Genomic DNA, 27344 nt, shown 5'->3' on the forward strand with positions numbered 1-27344 from the left:
AGGAAACCCTTGATAAGTCACTTGGTAGGGAGAAGAGAGCCAAAACTCAAAGCTTGTAAAATTCAGTAGGATAAAATGCCTCAGACTACTCACAGTAGGATTTAATAGAAGAAAAACAGGACTAGATTCTGAAATTTCAATTGAAGAAAAGATAAAGAAAATATTTGAAAAACATTTGCTTGTGTGGTTTGTTTTTCTGTTGCATAAATTTCCTGTCTTCATTATGATCTTATGCACACAAATAATTTGGTGGAAGTAGTGGACAAGGATTAAATTTCACTTGGATTTATCTGCTGCTGCTGCTGCTAAGTCACTTCAGTCGTGTCTGACTCTGTGCGACCCCATAGATGGCAGCCTACCAGGCTCCTCCGTCCCTGGGATTCTCCAGGCAAGAACACTGGAGTGGGTTGCCATTTCCTTCTCCAATGCATGAAAATGAAACGTGAAAGGGAAGGCGCTCAGTCATGTTCGACTCTTAGTGACCCCATGGACTGCAGCCTATCAGGCTCCTCTGTCAATGGGATTTTCCAGGCAAGAGTACTGGAGTGGGTTGCCATGGCCTTCTCCTGGATTTATCTATGCTATATAAAAAGGAAATATATAAGGGAAATGATGGAATGGTTTTTACACTGAATTACTTTGACAAACATACAGTGGGCGATGATGGTTGGAATCACTCTTAGTCTTGCATATCCATTCGAATTTGAGGGAAAATTGTTCCTATAGTCAATGGACTGGGAACTTGCATTTGTGATCTTGATATTAAGAGACAGGGAGATCCTAGTTGATATCTCGGTTTTAGTTAGTGAGAAAATATTTCTAAATGAATATAATATTGTTTTATTTAATCACTGCCATAACTGACTACATATTTTGTGTCTTAAAACAGTACAGATATATTATCCTATAGTCCTATAGTTCAGAGGTCTGACATGGGTCTCCCTGTATTCTGGGGCTGGCAGGGCTAATGTCTTTTCTGGAGGCTGTAAGGGAGAATTTTTTTGTTGCCTTTTCCAGCTTCTAGAGGTCACATTTCTTGACTGGTGGTTCCCTTTCACCATCTTCAAAGACAGCATTAATGGGTAAAGTCCTTCCACTATTTTCAATTTCATATATTTGATAGGCAAGACATTGCCCAAACCCACCAAAATTTGTCCCCATTCTCATCCCTGAAATATGAAATGTTATCTAACTTGGCAAGGGACTTTGCATAGGTGAATAAAATTAAGGGCTTTCAGATGGGAGATCATCCAAGATATCCAGGTGAGCCCAATAAAATCACATGCATCCTTAAATGCTGAGAATTTTTCCCAGCTCCAATCAGAGAGAGAGATGAGACTATGGCAAGAGAGTCAGATGGCTGAGCTGTAGAAAGGACTTTACCCATTAATGCTGGCTTTGAAGATGGTGAAAGGGAATCACCAGTCAAGAAATGTGTGTGGCCTCCAGAAGCTGGAAAAGGCAACAAAAAACGATTCTCTCCTAGAACCTCCAGAAAAGATAATAGACCTGTCAACTGCATAATCCAAGGAGACCCATGTCAAACCTCTGAATTCTAATCTCAGCTCTCTGAGCCTTTTACCCTAGTCTCATCTCCCTCTCTGACTGGAGCTGGGAAAAGTTCTCAGCATTTAAGGATGCATGTGATTTTATTGGGCTCATCTGGATATCTTGGATGAACTCCCATCTGAAGGTCCTTAATTTTACTCACCTTCTCAAAGTCTCTTTTGCCAAGTTAGATAACATTTCACATGTTCTGGGGATGAGAATGGGGAGGTATTTTGCCGGGGGTGGGCAATGTTTTGCCTATCACATATATGAAGTTGGAAATAGTAGAGAATAAGTATCTTATATACTCAATATTATTGAGTAGTTTAAGCAGAACTTTAGCATTTATTTAAATAATACCTTAAAACCTTAATTATAAAAACAAATAACCATTATGCAGTCAATAATAATAACTTTACAGAAAACTTATTAAAATCTGCTTTCCCAACCATAAGGAAATAATGTACTTTCCACTCTAGCAACTGTATTGTATGAAATACACCTCTACTGTGGAGAACCAGCAGAAATTTTTGGGGGGATATTCTTGTTGATGAAGCTGGCACACTGGTATATTTTGTACAATAAATTAAAACTTTGTGCACTGTTTCCCATCTTGGTACTTCCATGAATGTTGATCAGGTGGTTGTTGTTCAGTTGCTAAATCATATCTGACTCTTTGCAACCCCATGGACTGCAGTATGCCAGGCTTCCCTGTCCTTCACTATCTCCTGGAATTTGCTCAAATTCATGTCCATTCAGCCAATGAGGCCACGCAACCATCTCATTCTCTGCTTTCTACTTCCCTTCCTGCCTTCAATCTTTCCCAGCATCAGGACCTTTCCCAATGAGTCAGTTCTTCACATCAGGTGGTCAAAGTATTGGAGCTTCAGCTTCAGCATCAGTCCTTCCAATGAATATTCAGGACTGATTTCCTTTAGGATTGACTGGTTTGATCCTACTGTCCAAGAGACTCTCCAGAGTCTTCTCCAGCACCACAACTCAAAAGAATCAATTCTTTAGCGCTCAGCTTTCTTTATAGTATAACTCTTACATTCGTACATGAATACTGGCAAAACCATAGGTTTGACTAGATAGACCTTTGTGGTTAAAGTGATGTCTCTGCTTTTTAATATGCTGTCTAGGGTTGTCATAGATTTTCTTCCAGGGAGCAAGCATCTTTTGATTTCATAGTTGCAGTTACCAGCAGCAGAGTGAAAGCATTAAGCGTCAAGAAGAGCTGCCGTTGCAGACTGGTCAGGCTTCATGATAGGCTGTAGCTCCTCAGCAAATCATCTGTTTTCTCATACATTTAGAAAGCATGATCTCCATACCATGATCTCTGAGTATCAGGGATTTCAAGCACATCTGAGGCTAAGTGTGATGAGTCTGGATCATATTTTTTCTTAAACTGGAACTTAGACTCTTGATTGCATTGGAATAATTAAGACTGAATAAAGTAGCTGAACTATCATATCATTCTACACATATCTTGTGAACATCTCCTGTGTGCTAGACACTATTTTAGGCAGAAGTAGACAACAACCTCTGTCTTGTAGAGTGTACTTAGTAGTGGAGTAGGAAATAAAAACCAAACAAACAGACACAAAAATAAGTAAAACTTATAGTATGTAAGGAGACAATGAATGTCAGGAGATAACAAAAGTTAGGATAAGGGAGATAGTATATTTGGGGTGAACATCACAGTTTAAAATAGGAAGTCAACTCAGGCTTCATAGGAAAGGTGAATTCTGAGCAAAGACTTGGAAGGCATGAAGGAAGAAGCACATAGAAATCTACAGGGATATTGTTCCAGGCAGAGGGAATAGCCATTGTAAAGGCTTTTTCTGATTTCTCTAGAAAGAACTTGGAGCTTGGTGCATCTGAAGTGGAGTGAGAAAACTGAAGAATAATAGATGTCATCATAGCATTGTCTTGGCCATTTTGTGTAGGGTTTGTTGGCCCTTGTTAAGAGTTTGAATTTACTCCAGATGAAATGGTGACTCACTGAATTTTCCTGAGCAAAGACAAGATATGATTTCCTGGTTGCCATGCTTACTCTTGGCTGTTGTGTGTAAAATAGACTGTTGGAGGCAAAGGAGAAGCAGGGAGAACAATTAGGAAGCTTTTGCAATAATCCAGGTAGGAGATGATAGGGACTTGGACCAGCATACGACAGTGGAGGTGGTGAGAACTAGTCACAATCTCTATATTTTGGAGCTAGAGCAAGCAGGATTTATTGATTGATGTCCTATTGTGTAATAGAGAAAGAAATCAAGGATGATTCTGAAATTTTTGGCCCAGGTAACCCAAAGATACAGATCAGAAAGACTGGAGCTCAGTTTTGGACAAGTTAAGTTTAAGATGTCAAGTAGGTAGTAAGAAATATGAGTTGGAATTCAGGCTTATCTCTGGTCTGGAGATGTAAATTTCAGAATCATTGGCAAAGTGGATTGATAAAACCACAAAACTTGATGTAAATCACAGAAGGAATGAAGATAGAGAGAAAAAGAAGACCAAAGACTGAATCTTGGAGCATGACAATATTAAGAGGTTGAGAAAAGAAGAAAGAATAATAAAAAAGACCAAGAAGGAGAAACTGGTATTACCAGAGGAAAACTTAGAGTATGATGTCCTGGAAACTAGGAAAAAAAAAGTATATAAAGAAGTGAAAGTTGCTTAGTGGTATCTGACTGTTTGCAACCCCATGGACTATATAGTCCATGGAATTCTCCAGGCCAGAATACTGGAGTGGGTAGCTGTTTCCTTCTCCAGGGGATCTTCCCAATGAAGGGATTGCATCCAGGTCTCCCACATTGCAGGAGTATTCTTTACCAGGTGAACCACCAGGGAAGCTCAAGAAATTTCAAGAAAGAGGAGGCTAATGAACTTTTTCTAATCTATTTGTTACATCAACTAATGTCAGTACTTAGCTGGTGAACAATGTAGAAGACAAATGGCCCATGTAACACTGTCTTAGCAGCGTGGTCTTTGTAAGAGCAGTTTCAGCAGTTTAAGAGAGAATGGAAAGACCAGAATTTGAGAACATCAATATTAACAACACTTTCAGGGAATTTTGATGCCAAAGGGAGTAATAGAACAGTGGTTGAAAGTGAGTGAAGATGATGTTTTTTCTGAAGGGGAAAAATAATAGCATGTTTGTGTGTATAGAAAGGATACAATTGAAAGAAGAAATTGATTATTTTGGAGAACAAGATGAGAACTGCTCAAGTGGTATGTTCAGGCAGGTGAGAGGAATGTGAGCTAGTATACAAATGAAAGGTTGACTTAAATTAGGGGCCCAGAGAATGGATTTGGAGCTATGCTGTGCAATAGAGGATATGAGCCATAGATGTAATTTACTTTTTTCCAGTAAATTCATTTAAAAAGTAAAATTAACAGATGACTTACCTTTATGTTATATTTGTTTGTCCAGTATATTCAAAATATTATCACTTCAACATGTATCAATAATATCAATTGTTAATAAGCAATTTTACACTTATAATTTTTATTTTACACTAGATCTTCAGATTCCTATAAAATAATGTATTTTATATCTATAGAGCACTATATAGATATAATTATAACTAGAGAAATAATTAACTGGTATTTAGACTTTAAAAAATGAACTGATCAAAATATGGGTTTACATACACATATGCAGATGACACTACCCTTTTGGCAGAAAGTGAAGAAGAACTAAAAAGTCTCTTAATGAAAGTGAAAGAGGAGAGTAAAAAAGTTGGCTTAAAACTTAATACTTAGAAAACTAAGATCATGGGATCTGTCTGGTCCCATCATTTCATGGCAAATAGATGGGGAAACAGTGACAGACTTTACTTTTCTGGACTCCAAAATCACTGCAGATGGTGACTGTAGCCATGAAATTAAAAGATGCTTGCTCCTTGGGAGAAAAGTTATGACCAACCTAGACAGCATATTAAAAAGCAGAGACATTACTTTGCCAACCAAAGTCCATCTAGTCAAAGCTATAGTTTTTCCAGTAGTCATGTATGGATGTGAGGGTTGGACTATAAAGAAAACTGAGCGCTGAAGAATTGATGCTTTTGTACTGTGGTGTTGGAGAAGACTCTTGAGAGTCCCTTGATCTGCAAGGAGATCCAACCAGTCCATCCTACAGGAGATCAGTCCTGGGTGTTCATTGGAAGGACTGATGCTGAAGCTGAAACTCCAGTACTTTGGCCACCTGATGTGAAGAGCTGACTCTCAAATTGAAAAGACCCTGATGCTGGGAAAGATTGAAGGCAGGAAGAGAAGGGTTCAACAGAGGAGGAGATGGTTGGATGGCATCACTGACTCAATGGACATGAGTTTGGGTAAACTCTAGGAGTTGGTGATAGACAGGGAAGCCTGGTGTGCTGCAATTCATGGGGTCGCAAAGAGGCGGACTCGACTGAGCAACTGAACTGAACTGAACTGAACACAAACATTCCAAACATATTTAATATTTGCCTACAAATGAATTGTACATTCAAAGTTTAAGGTGGTGCTAGTGGTAAAGAACCTGCCTGCCAATGCAAGAGACATAAGAGACATGGGTTCAATCCCTGGGTGGGGAAGATCCCTTGGAGGAGGGCATGGCAACCCACCTCAGTATTCTTGTCTGGAGAATCCCATGAACAGAGCAGCCTGGTGGACTACAGTACATTGGTCTGAAAGAGTCAGATATGACTGAAAGGATTTAGCATGCATGCACAAATTTAAATAAAATTTAACATTTTGTTTCTCAGTGATATTGGCCACATTCACATGCTCAAAGGCCACGTGTTGCTTGTGACTATAATATTAGGCAACCCTGGACTCTCAGGCAGAATGGCAGAGGATATTGAAACATGATGCAAAGGTAGGCATATGTGGTGGACCAGCCATTGGGAATTCTCAGTTGAATGTCCCAATTTTCTCTGTAAAGTACAAAGCACTAGCTTAGGATAAATGTATTAATGAGACCTCCTCAGGAAACAGAGTCAAACTCAATTGTTTCAAGAGTCTTACTAATGAGTTGGAAACATTAATCACATGGAGACTAACACCAGAAGAAAGCCTTTTCGGTTCTAGGCCAAAGTGAGAAAGGGAAGGAAAAGGTGGTAAGAGGAGGAGCTGCCTTCCAAAGCTGAACATTTCGAAGGGTACAGAGACTGATCCACAGCTGGCAGGAAGCATGGGCCTCTTTCTTCTGCCCTTTGATATCCTTTCAAAGATTCCCACTTTAAATTCTGAGAAGCCATCAGCAGGGCCCTAGGTGATGCATTTATAGGGGTCAATTTCCAGAGGGCAGAGGAGCAGAGAAGGGTAGATCAAAAAGGCGGGAGCAAATGGAGACACTAACACTTTGTGGGGGAAAGTCTAAGTTTGAGGAGAGAGAATTTGTGGAAAAGTCATCTAGGAAAAGTAGAGTAAATGAAATAGGACTTTTCTCCTCACCTTTCAGCAAATATGTATTAGGTGCCTAATGCATGCAGTATGTACCTTGATTTGTTCTGAGTCCTGGGAATATAGTGTTGAAGAAGACAGATCTCTTTTTCATTCTACTACTGAGGGATGTGGAGAATGAACAAGTGAACAAATAAAATATCTTAGATGGTGATAAATTCCACCTAGACAATTGTATTATTTGGAATGGGATTGAGGCTACACTGAGGCTACCCCAGGGAGGTCAGGAAGGACTTCTTTTAGTTATATTTGAAGCTTGTCTCTGAATGATGTGGAGGCAGCGGTCATGCGAAGATCTGAGGAAGAATATTCTTGACACATCAAGTGCAAAAGTCCCGAGACAGGAAAACTGTTATCATAGTGAAAAAGGTATAAGAATTGTGTGGCTGGAGATACTAAATTAGGAGATTGCATTCAATCTCAGTGCAAGATGACATTGAAGGGGCCTCCCTGGTGCCTCAATGATAAAGAGCCCGCCTGCCAATGCAAGAATCACAAATTGGACCCCTGATCTGGGAAGATCCCACATGCCATGGGGCAACTAAGCCCACGTACCGCAACTACTGAGCTGCAACTGCGGAGACCGCATGTCACAACTACTGAAGCCTGAGTCCCTAGAGCTTGTGCTTGGCAACCAGAAGCCGCCGCAGTGAGAAGCTTGTACACATCAACTAGAGAAAAGGCTTCACAGCAGCAAAGACCCAGCATGGCCAAAAATAAAATTAAAATAAATAAACCTTAAAAAATATATTTCAAAAAGATGAAATTGAGGATGTAAGGCAGCATATGAAGATCTTTTTTCTTGTTGCTCTCGTCAATGTGAAGTCTTGGAAGATTTTATCAGAAAAGTCATATGCTCAGATGTGCTTTTCAGAAAGATTACTCAGGCAGCTGTACGGAGGATGGCCCAAACAAGGCAAAATTAAAAGCAAAAAGATCAGAGAAACAGGCTGTTGCAGAAGTCCAGAGGAGGGAGATTTGGATGAGTGTAGTAGCAACAGAGATGCTCAGATATTAGTAGATGTGAAATATACTTTTGAGTTGAGAGAACTTTCTGGCTTTGCTTCCTTCCCTCCTCTCTCTGCTGTTTTCTTTCTTTCTGCAACTGGTCAATGGCAAAGTACTAGTACTAAGGAGCCAAAGATAATTATGGTACATGTCCTGACCTCAGAACAACCCAGGCAGTGGACAAAAGGAGGTAGGGAAGGGAGTGAGCACACAGGAGCAAAACTGTACATGAGTGTGGGTGCTTTATGCCAAATATACTATGATGTATACACCATAAATAGGAGAGTGGTCATTCTACTTGGGCAGACGTCCAGGAGGGAAAAACTCTTTACAGAAAAGGTAATGCTTGAGCTGAATTTTGAAAGACGAGTAGGTGTTTGTCTGCTAGGCAAACAAAGACGGAAAGAGTGCTCCTGGCAGAAGAAGCAGTGAATGCAAAGGCCAGGCAGCATGAAATATCCTGGCATTTTTGAGGACCTGCAAGTCATGCAGCTTTGCATGGCTTGAGGTTGAGAATTGTGGGTGGATGAGTGGGTAGAAGGAAATGAGAAGTTAGATGAGAACTGTAGCTGAAGAGCTAGACTGGGGCTTGGCCACTGAATGTCTTCTATGTTCTGATAAGGATTTTGGGCTTTGTCCCTTAGGCAAATCAGAATCTTTAAGAGATAAATAAGGAAGCTCTTGATTAGATTTGACTTGTTAGAAGTGGTATAATGTTAGTAGCATGGAGAATAGATTAGATGGAGGGCAAGACAGGAGATAAGTCAGAGATTAAAAAAAATCAGTAACTTAAATTGTATTAAAAATTATATTAATAATTGATTATGAAATGTACAGTTAATTTAGTATTGTTTCCTTAGTTACATTTATATAATACTGATTAAAATCAAGTGCTTCCCTAGTGACTCAGATGATGGTAAAAAATCTACCTGCAATTCAGGAGACCTGGGTTTGATCACTGGGTTGGAAAGATCCCTTGGAGAAGGGAATGGCTACCCACTCCAGTATTCTTGCCTGGAGAATTCCATGGACAGAGGAGCCTGGTGAGCTACAGTCCATGGGGTTGCAAAGAGTCGGACACCACTAAGTGACTAACACTCTTTCACTTTCTTTCAATTAAAATAAAAGAAACTTATTTTTGTATCTATGTGTGGTATTATCTTATAGAAAATGTCCAATTTCTCTCATAATTTTTAGAAAATTTGTGCAGCTGCATGTTAGGACCTGTCAGCCAGATGGTCCCTTTGACATTCTGTGAGCTTGTGATCAGAGCTGATGGAAAGCTCTTTTTCTCTTCACTGATGTTAGAGAGTAGTCTGGTTAAGATAGCATATATGTTCATATCAAATATAACCTTAGTTAGTTTTCAGTGAGTCAGTTGTTCTTAGAAGTTGCAGCAACCATGGCTGGCAGGGTTTAGGTGTGAGTCATGTGAATGTTGTGTAAAGACATGTGTATGTCTAATGATGCCATCACTGAAAATGAAAGAGAGAATTGACTCAAGGTCAGTGTATCCTTGGTAGGCTAAGCGCATCATACTGATACTCCAAAAACTCTTCTAATATTTGTATAACATTATCTAGTTTGCAAGTTTTTTGAAAAATATCCTGTAAACCCATAGTACACAAAAGATAGTCATTTTCTCTCACCTCTTGTGTTTCTGTAACATCAAATTCTTTACACTTTGGAGGATATCAAGTGACAGGACAAGATCAATGAACACAACAATTTGGTCCTAGAACACAGATAATTTTTAATATTTGAGATTTCCATATGCTGGATGAGATGTATGTAAAAAAGTGAAATATGGCAGAATATCCGAGTACCTGTTTAGTTTCAAGTTCAGTTGGGATAATTTCAGGAAGGGGGAGGAAAAAAATACAGATGGAATTCTGAGTTGCACAATCTTAAACCACAGGTCATACCTCTATAACTCAGAAGCACGTGCAGCTGGAAGAATCAGCCAAGGGCTGTCAGATTTGGATCAGCTTTATTGACAGAAAGGACCAAATTTGAATCTAGAAGGCAGCTTTCCCAGGTATGGTGGAGGCATTCACCAAAATAGGATCAATTTTAATTTTCCACAGAATGGAAAGAGCTGTTAGATCAACATTATTATCTTTCATCTTTCTCCTACACAAACATTTTGGTTCTTTAACACTCAGGGAAAATGTCATCATTTTTGTGAAGCCCAATCCAATTTAACACGAACAAATAATTTCTTCTCAAGATGCATGTGTGTGCTCAGTCACAGCTGACTCTTTGTGACCTATCGTGGACTGTAGCCCACCAGGCTCTGATACCCATGGGATTTCCCAGGCAAGAATACTGAAGTGGATTTTCATCTCCTTCTCCAGGGGATCTTCCTGACCCAGGGGTTGAACCTGAGTCTCCTGTGTTTCCTGTATTGCAGGTGGAAGCTTTACTGCTGAGCCAACATTTCTAAATAAGTGGATAAAGTAGTATCATCTTGAAAAAGATAGACATATATATTTGCTCAGATATCTTTATATTCATATACATATAGGACACCTTAATCTGAAGCCAGACTTACCAACTGGAAAATGTTAGTTTTTCTTTATCTCTTTCTGGTTCTATTTCAGTTCAGTTTCTTTTTAAATATCCCCTTTACTTCAATACTCTCACCAGACAGTTATCATATTCAGATGTGTTAGTGAAGATTTTTATTTCCATTTACATTCTCTGGTCAATTTTGAGATGAGTGTCTGCTTTGCTGTGATTAGTATGGAAAGGAAGCAGCTGTGAGGAGGGAAGTGCTAGCAATGAGGATTTTTGCTTTTTACTTTTTTGCTGTGGGTAGAAATTGTCTAAATAGCAGGTGTCTATCATCATCAGTGTGAGAACATGTTATTTTTGTCACTCTGAGGGCCAGATCCAGCCTCTAGGTACTCATCTGAACTCGGAGAAGTCAGCTGTGCTCAGAATCCCCGAGAGGAGATCTCATGTCTGTGTGTCTGTATGTTGCCCTCCAATTGCTTCCTTATGTAAAATTCCCACCCCTTAAGCATTTCTACCAAACTTTGCCACAGATATCATGAATATAAACATACCATTGGCTTTGACATAATACCAAACTGCCCTTCAAAATGAAAACAGACTATTGCTATTTAACACCTAGAATTATAAGTACCAGATGAGGTAATCTCAGTCATTCTGAAAAACCCAGATCCTCTTTTACTATTCTCCCACCCTGCCTGGAAAATGTTGGCTGCTGGCTTGAAACACTTGTATATTCCAAAGATACATTTCAAGTACTCTTATGCAAGTGGCAACACATCGTTAGCAACATGCAAGACACTAACATCCTTTCTTATATAATAGTTTTATTATGAAGTGACTAATTATGCAGACTGGGAAATCCTAGCACATGAAGGCACAGAAAAGGCCCATGCCCAGTGCATCACTTTACTCTGTGCTCTCCGAGTTCAGATGGCAGAGCAAATCACTCTCTTTCTAATCATATAGGTCATTGGCACTCACTCACTGTGAGTTTATAGCCTTTTAATTTAGCAGTGCAGCTTCTTTACCTAAAACAACAAGAGCCAAGCAAAGTAAGCCTACAAGAAAAACACAACATGCTGATTGCTATAGTCCCTTCAGCACACTTTGCTGAGCCATGATGTAAAAGGGAAAGGAAAATGACTACTAGATGTCACTGCTAAGTATGGAGATAGATTTTAAAAATGATATAATGATGATTCCCAACTTATTGAAGATGGAATGGATAGATGTATATTTTATAATCTCTGGTAGCTAATTCCAGGAGAAATTATGTTTTTCGTTTAGATTTAAATTACTTGCTGCCAATGGCACGGTTTGTTCATCAGTGTATAACCTCTTTTCATTCTTAGCAGCTCTGTGCTCATTGTAGGCATTCGGTAAATGTTTTACTTGATTTGAAAGCATTATCTAAAAACTGGTTCTCTAGTTAATTATATGTCTTCTATTTTTAGTAGTTACTGAGAGCAGGAATGGTGTCTTTTGTGTTATCTGTAAGACTTATCAAAGTGCTTTATGCATAGCAGTTTCTTAACACATATTTTTGAGTTGAATTTTATTGTATTATAAGTGAAAGGAGTTTTGTGTCCAGTAGGGTTAATTTAACAAGTGACTTTAATGTAGATCTAGTTTTTATTTTTTTAAACTTTTTAAAAGAAATATATAAGGTCTACTGCTTGACTGGGATTTGATTCTTCTTTATTAGTGCCCCATCACAATCCCAATATAAAAGAAATTCAACTTGCTCTACCATTAAACTATAGTATGAATTTTTCATGTTTCTCTATCTCATTTACTACTACCCTGAGAACGGCAGGCCTCCCCACTGGCCCTTGTTCTATATTCCTGTCTTCCTGCTATCTCTTGACACTGCAAATGGAAGCATGTTTAAAAAGAAAAAAGAAAAAAAAGATAATTTTACTTTCCACTTTAACATTCTCTGCTAACTTCTGCTTTGACTCAGAATAATACTTGAGTTCTTACCAAGGCATAAAAATCACCACATCATTTGGCCCTTCCTCATTTCTATGACCTGGGTCACTATTCTGCTGCTTCATCAGTCGTTGTTCTATTTTCCCGATGACCTGTGTTTGTTCTTCCTACTTCAGGACCTTGGAGTTTGCTTTTCCTTGTGCCTGGAATGCTTCCTTCCTTGATATCTTTGAGTGGACAGATCCTTGACAATCAGGTCTCAATTCAAAGATCAGCCTTTCAAATGTCCTTCACTGCCCTTCTCTCTCAAGTGTCATTGTGCCATCCACTTACTGTCCTGTCACTGTATTTTATTTTCTTTAAGCACACATGCTCATCTGATAGTTGCTATTTTGTTTATCCATTGTTTTCCTTCAACAGAATTTAAATTCCATGAAAGCAAAGACTTTATTTGTCTTGTTTATACTGGCATGTAGAAAAATAATGTTGAATGAATAACCATGCATGTTTACAGGGCAGATTTTGACTCTAGTAAGAAAACATAATGAAAGCATACTGTTTATGATGATTTTCTTCAAGCAGAAACCCATGTTAACAATTACAGATTTAGAAGAACTTATTCCTCAGTTGTTTTCTTTTGATGTGTTGGGAATCATCCTATTGATCAAAACTTCCAAAATATAGTTCTGAAGACTTTATGTATTCTGAGATGTAGAGAAATGATTCAGGAGGTTTAGCTTTGAGTTTCAATATATATAATACTAGTTTTCAATGTAGAAAATGTGAGTAAGACCAAGCACTTTCTAATTAGGTTTAATGTTTTAAAATATTTAATAAATGTCCTGAATTTAAAACTGGAGAATATATAAATACATATACATATAAGACCAGGTATATGTTTATGATTATGTATATATATATGTGTGTGTGTGTTTATAATACATATAGTTTGCTCTTGACAACTTAATTTAGAATTATTAGCTAGTACAGTACCTCTAGGAGCTTCCCAGGTAGCATTAGTGGTAAAGAACCCGCCTGCCAATGCAAGAGACATGAGAAGTGGGTTGGATTCCTGGGTCAGGAAAATCCCATGGAGGAGGGCATGGCAACCCACTCCAGTATTTTTGCCTGGAGAATTCCCATGGACAGAGGCGTGTGGGAGCTATAGTCCATAGTGTCACATAGAGTAGGACATAACTGAAGCGACTTAGCACTCACACACACAGTACCTCCAGAGGACAATCTGAGTTAAAATGATTTTTATTAACTTGAAAAATTTGTCAGAAATAAATTTAAATTTGACAAAACGTGCAGAGCAATATGTTTTGGAGTTAAATGAATTTTGATTATTTTGTCCTTTTAATTACCTACAGTCATTCTAAAATATTTTATGCCAGATATATGTATTATGGTAGATAGCTGCATGCATAATGTGGCTTTGGTTTAGATATTTTTTATACAACAACAGCATATAAAACCTTCCTTACCATATCTCTCCATCCTAACATATCTGTTTACTACCTGCCATGCAGTCTGATGTTGCACAATTACGAAGTCATCACACTGGCTTAAGTCTTATTGTTTCGGATTGTTCTTTGAAACACAACTACTTTCTTTCTCCAAAATAGTTTATCAGAGCTCTGGGATCCTGATCTCAAAATGTAAGTACAGTAGAAAGAGAGCCAGAGAGCCGGATGGTACTAGAATGTGGGCCAGGGCCAGGGTGGTGGGCCACACGTGGAAGCCCTGCGTGCTGACTGCCTGGCAGCGGTCATGTCAGTGGAGATAAGCAGGGTGTGGAAGAGGCTGGTCAGCAGCTGCTGAAGCAGAATTCACTTACCTCGCTATTGTGCCTTAGGCAAGCCCTGTCATCACACTCCTAAGCCCAGATCTGTAGGGACTGATTAATGCTGAGTACCTTATGGTTTGTACATTTTATGATCCTACTCAAGTATCACACTATCATGTTCCCTTTCTTAACTGTAGTCCCAACCAGTGAACCATTGTCATCTTATCTACTATGATTCCTGACCCTTGCTTCCATACTCAGACATCTGGTCCTATCCCACCCAGTAACTGAGCACCCTTTTTATCCAGGGCTCCAGAGCTTATTTTCTTTTATATTTCTTAAAATGAAAAGGCCTGAATATATGATTCTATCAGTATAAGCTCTGCTTATAATAAATCAAACTGCCAACCTGAATGGAACATATATCTGTATAAGAACTTAAAGATCAGAGTTTGAAAGTAGGTAGTAATATATTCAACTAGCTTTTGAGTACTTAGGATTGGCATCAGGGACAAAGGAGATTACAGGAAAAAAAAAAAAAAAAACAACAACAATGCATGCAGGAATAAACAGTGAGAAGCAGCAGCCAGAGCATGTAAGGTATATGATAAGAGAAACCTAAGCAGGTGGTGAATGTGGAAAGGGCAAGAGACCCTGCCTACCTTCATCCATCTCCCATTTAAAAAAACAAAAACCTAAACAAAAATGAAGATTGAAGGGGACAGAGAGATAAAATGTAAGATTTTATTTAAAAAAAAAAAAGTGCATTTGCTATGCAAAAGTAAACTCTTCCCTGGCCACATGACTTCTATTCTCCTAGCTCCGTATTATTTATTTCTACCAAATTAATCTTCCTAAATCACAGTTATGATTATGCTTCTCACATGCTTAAACTGTGTACCCACACACTCATATGCTTTCGTGTATGTGTGCGCACATGCACACAACACACACATACCAGCATTTCACCGAATCACATCCTTTTTCCAGGTTTCACTATCCTTACTTTGTCACTCCATTGGGTGGTACTGGTATTAGTGGCAAAGTTTCTTTTCTTGTTCTTTCTAGATTGTTACCAGACTGTGCACTCCATTATATCAATCTCCTTAATATTCATTGTTGTATTGCCAGTGCTAAACCCAACATCTGTCCCACAAAAGAGTAACTGTGTGTATCCAACCCTTATTGCTTCAGAGATTTGGCTCATTCAGTTCTCTGTTTGGAATGATGTCTCTCACTTATCCGCAGATACCATAGCTATGAAACATTTCCAAAACCATTTCAGTTAGTTTCTAATGATTCTATTCAAGTGGAATCACTTCTCCATTTCTACCACTTAAAAATATTTTTAGTATCTACTTCCATGTTCTATCTTATGTAATAGTTTTCTGTATTGTTGTCTTTCTGTGTAGGAGACAGTAAGCTTTCGAAAATAAAGTCTGCTTCTTACTTTTAGCATCTAATACAGTTATTCATATAGACAAGTGTTCTTAGTATTTCTTATAATGAAACTATGAATTGGCCAAAAAAAGAAATAGGGAAAAGAGGCTCTCAGTTTAACAAATAATTGTGTTCTGAACCCACTCTACATTTTTTAAAAATTGTGTTTGTTTATCTATCCCTTTCTAAAGATACCAATACGTTTCTGAGAACTCTGCTATTTATTTGTACAGAATTAAGAATTTAGGATGATTGTCATATATTCCAAAATAAAAGACTGTATGATTCATCTCTTAGCTGTCTTCCTAGGATAAAATATCCTTTCTATTAAAGATAAAACAATGCAAAACCATCGGTCTTGAATTGAGACAAAATGTTAACTAATACAAGAGACTAGACAGATCAATTTAAACTCTGAAATCAGAAATTTCAGTTTAATCCATATGAAAATACATTTTGCACTGTTTTGTGATTTTGTGGAATATTGTGTAATTTGGTAAAAAGATCTAGAACTTCTAACATTTAACTACAACAAAGGAGAACCACCATTAGTATTGTCACAAAATAATATGCTAACACCATGCAGAGAGAAAGCACTACTCTGGAACACTGATAGAACTGATCTTTTAACATACACAGAACCAATTTATGCTGCCACCATCTTGTCAAGACAAGACAAGGTGTCCTTGGTGTGTGTTGTTTTCTTCCACACTAGTGTTTCTGTATACCAGCATTTCCCAATGTTTTTCAGTTTGTGAAGCAACTGTGACCTTGTCAGGATAGGTAGGGAGGTGGCATTTGGATAAAGCAAAACCGAGGAAGAAAGGAGATGGCAGCTAGCAGCTGCAAAGATTTGCAAGCACACACGTATATATCACATACACCTGACATCATTCCTTCTCATTCCACAGAGGTGTCACCACTTCCATCATCTGCATTCTACCTCCTACATTCTTGGTTTAAAAAAAGCAAAAGAGTTAATAAGGAAATCAGAGTGTCAATAAAACAGGGTGTCCTAATATACTTCTCTGAAGACAGTGGTTTATGACAATATTCATCAGAAAATAATAAAAAATAAAACTCTCCTAATTTAAAAACAACATAGCATTTGCTATTATTAATTATGAAACTTAAAAAAACATTAACTTGTGAGAACTCCAAGTAATAGATTTGGAAAATAAATAAGATGAAAAGTTTTCTCCTCAAAAGAGAAGAAAAAAATAAAAATATCCACCAAAGAGCAGGTGAAAAAGCATACAAATCAGTAACAAAATCATCAAACTAAGACTGGTATGCCAGGGAATTTTCTTCTTAAAATTCTGACTTTGTGCAGTGCTTAGCATCTTTTATTATCACAGCTATTTTATATCTGGACATCTTTCTTCCTTTATTGAAAATAAAAGCTTTGTAATGGATGAATGGGATCTTGAAAAGCACTTTTAAGTTCTTTAGAAAAACAAAATGGCATGCAAGCTCAATGTGTTACTACATTTTGAATGAACACATTTTAAAAGTTCTTTGCATCTAAATGTTTTCTGAAATCTTGTTAGGTAATAAATGAAGAGGTAATGACTATTTGCTGTCTTTGGCTTTATGCTTTGCAAAATGTACTAGTTATATTTACCCTTAAAATAATTGTGCTTTGTGAAGTTTCTGAGTATACTCTATATGTCAGGGGAAGGTTATTACAGTCCTCATCCACTATCTCATCCAGCACTGGGTATACAGTTTTCATTATATTCATAAATTGGCAAGTCTTTTAAAGTACAAATACTGGGTGCCCGCCTTGACCATATAGACCTGTTTTAATACATACTCTCTACTTGCTCAAAGTTTCAAACCACAGAATGCATTTGACTTAGATATTCCTCATTTGCTGAATCAATTCTTGCTCTTTCTCTTACAGTCTCTTTCCAACAGTTTCAGAAAGATTAAACTGACTTGCTTCAGGTTACACAGTTGATTTGTTTTCAGAGCCATGCAATCTATGTCTATTGACTTTTAATCTGGGGTTCTTTTGACTATATCTCTTGGCCTCTTAGTTTGTAAAAGGATAAATACTATTCTCTTGTGAAAGACCCTAAATATTAAACATTTCTCCAGAGAAATTTCAGGTTCTTAAAATTAAACTTTGCCAGTAAAATATTAAGCTCTTTCTCTGTTGCCAGTATTTGTTTTCTTGGCAAGAGCTGTGTTTTCATCAAAAATGCCTGGAATTTTTATTCTCTTTGAACTATGTAAAATAGTATCTAAGAACTGCAATTTGGGCTTGCAAGAAATAGACACAGGCCCATCATACTTAGAATGCAAGGGCAAATCAGGTGAACAAGATGAATGACAAGATAGCAAACATGGAGTAGGAGTTTGGAATCAATTTATTGGGGGAAAACTCACAGAGACTAGTGCCATATGATCTGCTGTTGACCTTCAAGAACAGCTAAAGAATCTATCAATGCCAGAAGACTGACTTGAGGGCATGGGACTGTTAAATATCATGATTAGGAAATCATTAGTTCCTCTCATGGCATTCATGGTCAAGACCTGGGATGCAATGGCAGCATCAACAACTGGCAAATCCTTGTTTCCAGCCCTATTCCACTAACATGGGGGGAGAGCACTAGACCCTTCCGTGATGTGATCAGGAAGGATGTGTTCCAAGATTCCTATTTCAGGTTTTCTGGATTAATGAATGGACCAGTGGCCTGGTGGCCCAACTCCACATTTTAAGATTGAGTGGTTTAAGCACTCAGCTGTAGCGAGCTTTTATGGGGCTCTGGGAGTCTGCTTAAAGATGGATAGGCAGTTTAGTCCTTACTTCACATGCAAGTAAGATAAACAAAAAAGTGTCTGAAGTTACTAATCTAGGTTTCATTGAATACCTTGTTTAGGTAGAGCTGATAGTATGAAGAAAAAAAGATAAGTGTAACGGTCATACTCAACTCTAGTGTTTTTAATGACTGAGTCAAATATGTAACTCAATATATTTGTGTGCTTGTAATTTATTTTTAAAAGTTCATCCTGATGACCTTTCTATATTCTTAAATTTATCAAGTCTAAGAGACAAGAAGTAAAGGTGATTGTTAGACTAATAATTCTCTTATCTATAAAAAGGATTATTTCCATGAGTTCATTCTCATCTTTTAGGAAATGGATTATATTTTGAAGTGTTTAAAGTAACTATTCCTCCAAGATCACCCAAATCTACTACTAGTCACAATTTAATTAAGTTTAGCTAACACATGACTGGAGGTGTAGGTACTTAGAACATTCAAGTCTCCACAGTGAGCCATGTTTTCCAGTGGCTGCTGATTATGACACCAGGCCCTGGGAAGACCTCCATTTTAGCCAGTTTCGTGATTGATGCAGGTTACATCAGACTAACAGTGGCTGAATATCAGCTATAAGGCTGACTAAAGCATTGGATTGGTTGTGTCACAATTCATATATTTCATATGTAAAGACAAGATTTTAAATGATGTGATTGGAAGAGGGACTGAAATTGTAGGCTAAGGTAAAACTGAAGCAATCATAGATGAAAAATTTCAACCTACAAAGCAAAACTTTTTATATCATCACATTTCAGTTGGAATGTAAAATATATACACTGTCTTTGATTTGAAATTGCATTTTGATACTCTTTTTAAATGCTTTTATTATAACATTAAAATGCTAGAATTCTGGAATTTTGGTAACAATGATTTCAATAAAATTATATATTTAATATTTGATAGAGCATTTATAATATACTATTTGAATTTTGAGTTTAAGAACAGTAAAAGTTTTTTCTGCTTTGTTATCTAAAATTGTAGAATGAATCCCAGTGAGCTCAATGGCAGAAAGAAATCATAGTTGGAAGTTTTGTTTTTTCATTATATTAATCTTTAGAGGAAAGCTAGGCTACTATAAAAACAAATCATGTGACAAACTAAATTTTATTTTTATGATTTCCAGTTGAGTCATTAGGCTTCAAATTATTTGGTAAATAAAAATAGCATGTAATAGTGTAATGGATGGGGCAGATTGGTTTACTGTTTCATTTAGTTTAAGTTAAACCCCATTATTAAATGAATGTTAGAGTTGAAATGAGCTAAGAATAGTTTAAATTTTTGAATCTGCTTCATTTAACTCTTCTTTTCTTACAGAAATCCTTAGGCATCTTGGAAGAGATGGAAATGAGATGAGACAGAAAAATATAAAAATCCTTAGGCATCTTGGAAGAGACGGAAATGAGAAGAGATGGAAAAAGATAAAAATATTTTCTTTTGCTTTTGTTTAAGTACTGTCATTTTTGAAGTGGTATAAATTTGTCCACCTTTTAAAATTAGACACTGTGATAACAAAAGATTATCATGAAATCAAAGACTTAGATTCTTGTCAATGTTTAAGTTACTCGTATTATATTTCTGCACATATATAAAAAAACAGAAAATTGTCTCCCAAAAAAGGTTAAAGATAAACGAGTTTGTGGGTTGCAATTCTTAAAAGAACAAATGGACCCCCATCATGTTACAGTCTACTCTTTTAGAACCTTATCCTTGTGGCATTATTAGTAGCCATATTGTCCTTTTTGGTCCTAATTGCTAAATATGTTGATCATTTTGTTATTCTTTCTACTAAGAAGTTTTATTGATTCTCCTGTAGTGTAAATGATACCCAAACTAGGCAAATGACAACAATTTGCTTAAGATGATAGTTCCTTATTTTATTCTAGAGGATATTAAAAAGGAAAAGTAAAATTGGGGAAAAAATTTGTAAGGTCAAATAAGTTTGAGAAACACAAAATTGAATATTTTATTTTTCTAGGATTTTTTTGAGTCTTTACTATGGTATTGTAAACTGTGAATCATCAAATGGGGTATAGTCCCTCTGTTGATATATTTTATAACCCTCCTCATCACTGTGACATATTTGTTGCCTCTAGTGTTCTGAATAACACCAATATTTAGTAAATATTGGTTAAGTTTAGAAGATATAGGGATTTGAGTAGATTTTCTTATATTTTTAATGAAAGAATGATTCATATTTATTTAAATGCTGTGTGCTTCTGATATGTCAGACAAAAAGTTAAATGCTGGTGTATTATTTTTCTGTTGCTATCATAGCAAATTAAAACACTCTTAGAGATTTAAAGCATCACAAATTTATTTCCATACACTTTTGTAGCTCAGAAACCTGAGAGGGGTCTCTCTAGGCTAAAATCAATGTGTTGGCAGGCGTGGCTTCCTTACTGGCAGCTCTTGGGGAAAATATTCCCTTCTCATTCCAGTTGTTGACAGAATGTAACTCCTTGTGATTGTAGGACTGAGATTCCCATTTTTACTGCTGGTTGTCACCTGAGGGACATTCTCAGCTTCTAGAGTCCTCCCACATTCTTTGGCTCCTCCATCTTCAAAGCACCTATGATAGACTGAATCCCTCTCTTTGAATATCTCTTCTTTCTTCTATCTCATCTTGCAGAGTCAGGAAATGTTCTCCATTTTTAAGGACTCATGCAACTAGTTGCATGAGTGAAATTCCCTCATAGCTCAGCTGGCAAAGAACCTGCCTGCAATACAGGAGACCTGGGTTCAATCCCTGGGTTGGGAACATCCCCTGGAGAAGGAAATGGCAACCCTCTCCAGTATTCTTGCCTGGAGAATCCCATGGATAGAGGAGGCTGATATGGGTCACAAGAGTCGGACATGACTTAGTGACTAAACCAACACCATATGCAATTTGATTGGGTCCACCTGCTTAAGTCAGGATATTCATATCTGTGAAGTCCCTTTTGCTGTGTAAGATAACATGTTCACATGTTCCAGCTACTATTCTTCTTACCACAGCTAGCGACAGAAGATAGAGTGAGATTCCGCCCACCAATGACTTTCAGTTAGTGTGGATCCCATGCTACCTAAACTCATAATTAAACATTAATCAATCAATGAATATGATACTTAAGATATTTATAATGAGATCTGAAGATTATAATACTTACACATCATCTCACTACCAGAATGCTTGAGAAGCTGCAGAAGTAGCAGTGATATATTTCCATAATAAGCATGAGGGAAATTCCACCCTTGCTATGAGCTGTTATCCTCAATAATTCCCCAGAATTTATTTGGAATGGATTCTCTGTTTCTCAGATTCTAACACTCTAATACATGAATTTGGACCTGTCAGGGGAGTTTGTAATTTCCTCAGTTCTGTTTTGCCACAGCAAAAGTTCAAAGCAATAGATGGACCAGTGTTACAGCTCAATTTTATTTGGCAAGCAAAAAAAAAAAAAAAAAATCCTCCAGGCATGAGGACGGGCTGACCCAAAAGACCTGAAGAGAAGAAAGAACAGAGGCTCAATTTTGGCTCCTCATTTTATACATTTTTTTTTTCCTCCTCCCCCTGAGCCTGCACTATGTAAACTGGGCTAGCTAGGAGGGCTGTTTGTTTCACCTGAGGTCCTCACTCCAGCCCTCGGACCTTCCTTTGTTCCATTTTTGTGGACTTCTCCCTTTTTGTCTTTTAGCCACTGCCATTCTTGACTCCTTTTTCCTATTCTAACTACCTAACAGACCCAATATGCTTGAGGGTGAGAAGCTGTTCTTATATATAAAACACTCCATTCATAATCCTTTCAATTACATCTCTCCCCCTCTCCCCATCCAGGCCAGATAGAGAAATGGGATTTGGTAAAGACAGATTCTGATAAAATTGTTTTGAAAATATAGTACATTCTACCTTCAGCCACTGCTTTTAGTGGTTGGATACTTCTTACTCTCAGCCTATAAAACTTCTCTTTTTAAAAATATATTTAGTCATTATTTTGCCCTTAGTTTCTTTTAATGTGGATGGTTATCTCAGCCGTGATGATTCTAAGTAGTAGTGTGTTCTTTAGATTAAATTAAAGGCTGCCTTTCTCCCACCCACCTTTTTCTTTTAGTAATATTAACTTGCTGTTATTTTGGACTTTGAATTTTAAATAAAATGAAAATTTTTTAATTTTTTTTGAGCACGGACTTTATTGACTAGAATAAATTCTTTTCTCTAATCAGATTTAGTTTCCATTTTTCTTGTGAAATTTTGCATAAATATACTAACTTTTGTTTCTTTAGGCTGGCCTTTTTCAGAAAGGTTTGCTTTGCAAACCATCTCCCTATGAGATACCTCCCTAGAGTTAACACCTTCTTTCAGCTTTAGACGTGCAAATGAGTTAAGTTATCCTCCCTTGAGACTATTTCCTGGTCATTTGTATTAGAATTTGAGTTTCTCCCAAAGTTTGACCCACCGTTTTACAGAGTATTTCTTAGGCTGGGTTATTTCTATATCCCTTTAAGCCTACTGAGTTCTAACCAACGGGGTTATGAACATTGAGTGGTTAATTCAGTCTTATCCTGTCTATGAATATAGCAGTCTCTATCAGGTTTTCATTTCTTTGAAGTAACATTACTTCTCCAGCTTCCACCACTTAGGAAAAGAAAGCCTTTTGTTTGACAGATGATCCATACATTGATAGATTTTCTGAATCTCATAGTGTTAATTATTGCTAAATAAAACTGTCATGGTCCAGGCATGGGTTAGAAAAGAATTTCCAGATATGAGACAGAATGAAAAGGAAATAAAGTTTATTAAAGTGAGAGACACTGTTAGAACAGTGGGTCAGCTCAAGGAAGAACTGATGTTGAGCAGGGGTCCTTAGTCTAGTTTTATATCCAGGGAACAAGGAGTAGGATAGGGGTCTTGTGGGTCATTTGCTGGTCAGATGAGGCATACATACTGGGTGGGGGAAGAGTAAAGCAAATATCTTCTTCCTGTGGGGTAGGAGGTTATACTGCTCAGGAGGACCTGAAATCCATTAATAGTTACAACATCGGGGAGGGAAGGATGATAAGTTCTGGTTTTTCCATTCCTGCATTCCAAGACCCTCCTTGGTTTTATGTGTTCTTTCATCTTTGGGTCACCACAAAAGCTATAAGAAATACTATTTCTGATAAGGAATTGACCAACTGTACAGCAAATGAATCAGTATTGGCAACATTTCAAATCAATGTTTTTAGAGAATGGGCAAGCTATATCCATTCCAGATTTTCTTACCTAATACTGTTGTTCATTTTTATTAGACCTGTCGGGGGAGTGTGTAATTTCCTCAGATCTGTCTCATCACAGCAAAAATTTGAAGCTATGGACCAGTGTTATAGCTCCATGTTACAGTTCATTTTTATTTAGAAAATAAAGGAAAATACATCCTCAAGGCATTAGGGCATACCGACCCAAAAGACGCAAAAAGAGAGATCCCCCAGTCCTGTTAAGGGAAGCACACTGATTGAAACCTTCCATCCTGGCCAGGCACCATAGTAACCATTTGCATAAGTTGTTTTACGACAGGAGGTCCTGGTAAGGAAAACGGAACTAATAAGCCTCCACCAACCGGAAGATTTCGGGAAAGGTCAAAAGTAGACACTACAGGTCTGACCACCTCCCAGAATCCTTTTCTCTAGCATCCATCTTGGCTGAACAAGGCTTGCACCACCAGGAAGGACTCTGAGTCAGAATGATTGGCTAAGGACAACCCAGAAACTAATCCCATCACCATAAAACCAGAGACTGTGAGCCACGTGGCAGAGCGGGTTCTCCTGGGTTCCCTTACCCTCCTGCTCTCCACCCGGGTGCCCTTTCCCAATAAAATCTCTTGCTTTGTCAGCACATGTGTCTCCTCAGACAATTCATTTCTGAGTGTTAGACAAGAGCCCAGTTTTGGGCCCTGGAAGGGGTCCCCCTTCCTGCAACAGTCTGTTGGCTCCTCTTTTTATGTTTTTTCTCCTCCTCCTCCTGGGCCTGCCCTATCTACACTGGGCTAGTCAGGAGTGTTGTTTGTTTTACCTGAAGTCCTCACTCCAGTCCTCAGACCTTCCTTTGTTCTATATTCCTAGGCTTTCCCCTTCCTTATCTTTTAGCCACCACCATTTTGATTCCTTTTTCCTATTTTAACTACCTAACAGACCTATCATTCCCATACAAGTTTTGGAGATTAACTATATGGAACACATATTCTAGGTGAATCTTGTTTAGTGGAGAAAATAAGTAAAGTTCTGGTTATTGAATAAGCAACTACTCCTTGTTATAATCACTGTCTCTTTGAGATTCTGTCCATTACTAATACAGTTGAAGTGAAGTGAAAGCCACTTAACTATGTCCGACTCTTTATGACCCCATACAGTCCATGGAATTCTCCAGGTCAGAATACTGGAGTGGGTACCCTTTTTCTTCTCTAGGGGATCTTCCCAACCCAAGGATCTAACCCAGGTGTCCCACATTGCAGGTGGATTCTTTACCAGCTGAGACACAAGGGAAGCCTAAGAAAATGAGTGATGCACATTCCTGGGTGGCACGAACCACCAACCTTTCAGTTAACAGTCAAAAATGCTAACCAATTGCACTGTGCTTCCCTGGTAGCTCAGCTGATAAAGAATCTGCCTGCAATATGGGAGACCTGGGTTCAATCCCTAAGTTGGGAAGATCCCCTGGAGAAGGAAAAGGCTACCTTCTCCAGTATTCTGGCCTGGAGAATTCCATGGACTGTATAGTCCATGGGGTTGAAGTCATATATATTCCACATGTCTTGGGCTTCCCTGGTAGCTCAACCAGTACACTTGGTGGAAATTATTTTGCATGATAATAATTAGATAAGACAGTTTAGTCAGACAAGTACCCACAAACATTTTGGTCAACTGAATTATTTAAAGCTTCACTCTAAATATATACTTAAAAATAGTTTTCTCAAATAACACAACACAGATTGGCACCTTCAAGGAGTATTTTTGATCAATCATCACGAATAAAGGGGCTGCAGTATCTTTAGTAGGTGAGCACCTTTAGAGATACTCCCTGATCATCAGGTGCCAGAGCTCTAATCAGCTTCAGGTAAGGAGTCCTGGTGAGTTACTAAGAGCAAAAGAGGCATCAAGGATATTAAATGACCTTATGGATTAGAAGCCAGATCTATCAAATCCTGCCAGCCATTCCCAGAAAGAAACGGATTAAAACCAAAAGTTTTCTAATATGATATTATCATAATTCCAATGTGGAGAATTTGGGAAATTCAACTAATCACTAGAGTACTTCTTTTTACCAAGGTACACTTTATTCATACCAAAGTAATGGGATAACGCCTGCTTTATTTCATTTTCCTTTGTTTATACCTTCCAAGCAACATGAGTCTCAGATCTTTCCACAAGTCACTGAATAAAGAGGCAAAACAGTTATTGTCCTTTTTGTGGGAGTAAGCTTCATTTAGGGCTTCTCTTGGGGCTCAGATGATAAAGAATCTGCCTGCAATGCAAGAGACCCAGGTTCAATTCCTGGGTTGAGAATATCCCCTGGAGATGCGAATGGCTACCCAATCCAGTATTCTTGTCTGGAGAATTCTAGGGAAAGAGGAGCCTGGGGAGCTACAAGTTCATGGGGTCACAAAGACTTGGACATGACTGAGCAATTAAAACACAGGCTTCATTTAACATTTGATTTCAGTTCAGTTCAGTCACTCAGTCATGTCTGACTCTTTGGGACCCCATGAACCGCAAGACACCATGTTTCCCTGTCCATCACCAAGTCCTGGAGTCACCCAAACTCATGTCCATTGAGTCAGTGATGCCATCCAACCATCTCATCCTCTGCCATCTTCTTATCCTCCTGTCTTGAATCTTTCCCAACATCAGGATCTTTTCAAACGAGTCAGCTCTTCACATCAGGTGGCCAAAATACTGGAGTTTCAGCTTCAACATCAGTCCTTCCAATGAACACCCAGGACTGATTACCTTTAGGATGCACTGGTTGGATCTCCTTGCAGTCCAAGGGACTCTCAAGAGTCTTCTCCAACACCACAGTTCAAAAGCATCAATACTTCTGTGCTCAGCTTTCTTTAGAGTCCAACTCTCACATCCATACATGACCACTGGAAAAACCATAGCCTTGACTAGACGGACCTTTGTTGACAAAGTAATGTCTCTGCTTTTTAATATGCTGTCTAGGTTGGTCATAACTTTCCTTCCAAAGAGCAAGGGTCTTTTAATTTCATGGCCACAATCACCATCTGCAGTGATTTAGGAGTCCCCCAAAATAAAGTCACCCACTGTTTCCACTGTTTCCCCATCTATTTGCCATGAAGTGATGGGACAGGATGCAATGACCTTAGTTTTCTGAATGTTGAGCTTTGAGCCAACTTTTTCACTCTTCTCTTTCACTTTCATCAAGAAGCTCTTTAGTTCTTCACTTTCTGCCATAGGAGTGGTGTCATCTGCATATCTGAGGTTATTGATATTTCTCCCAACAATCTTGACTCCAGCCTGGGTGTCATTGAGCCCAGCGTTTCTCATGATGTACTCTGCATATAAGCTAAATCAGCAGGGTGACAATATACAGCCTTGACATACTCCTTTTCCTATTTGGAACCAGTCTGTTTTTCCATGTCCAGTTCTAACTGTTGCTTCCTGACGTGCATACAGGTGTCTCAAGAGACAGGTTGGGTGGTCTGGTATTCCCATCTGTTTCAGAATTTTCCACAGTTTATTGTGATCCACACAGTCAAAGGCTTTGGCATAATCAATAAAGCAGAACTAGATGTTTTTTTTTTTTTTTTTTCTGAAACTATCTTGCTTTTTCAATGACAAATGTTGACAGCCAATGT

The sequence above is a fragment of the Cervus elaphus genome, chromosome 6 (genome assembly GCF_910594005.1).
Source record: "Cervus elaphus chromosome 6, mCerEla1.1, whole genome shotgun sequence".
Taxonomy (NCBI): domain Eukaryota; kingdom Metazoa; phylum Chordata; class Mammalia; order Artiodactyla; family Cervidae; genus Cervus; species Cervus elaphus.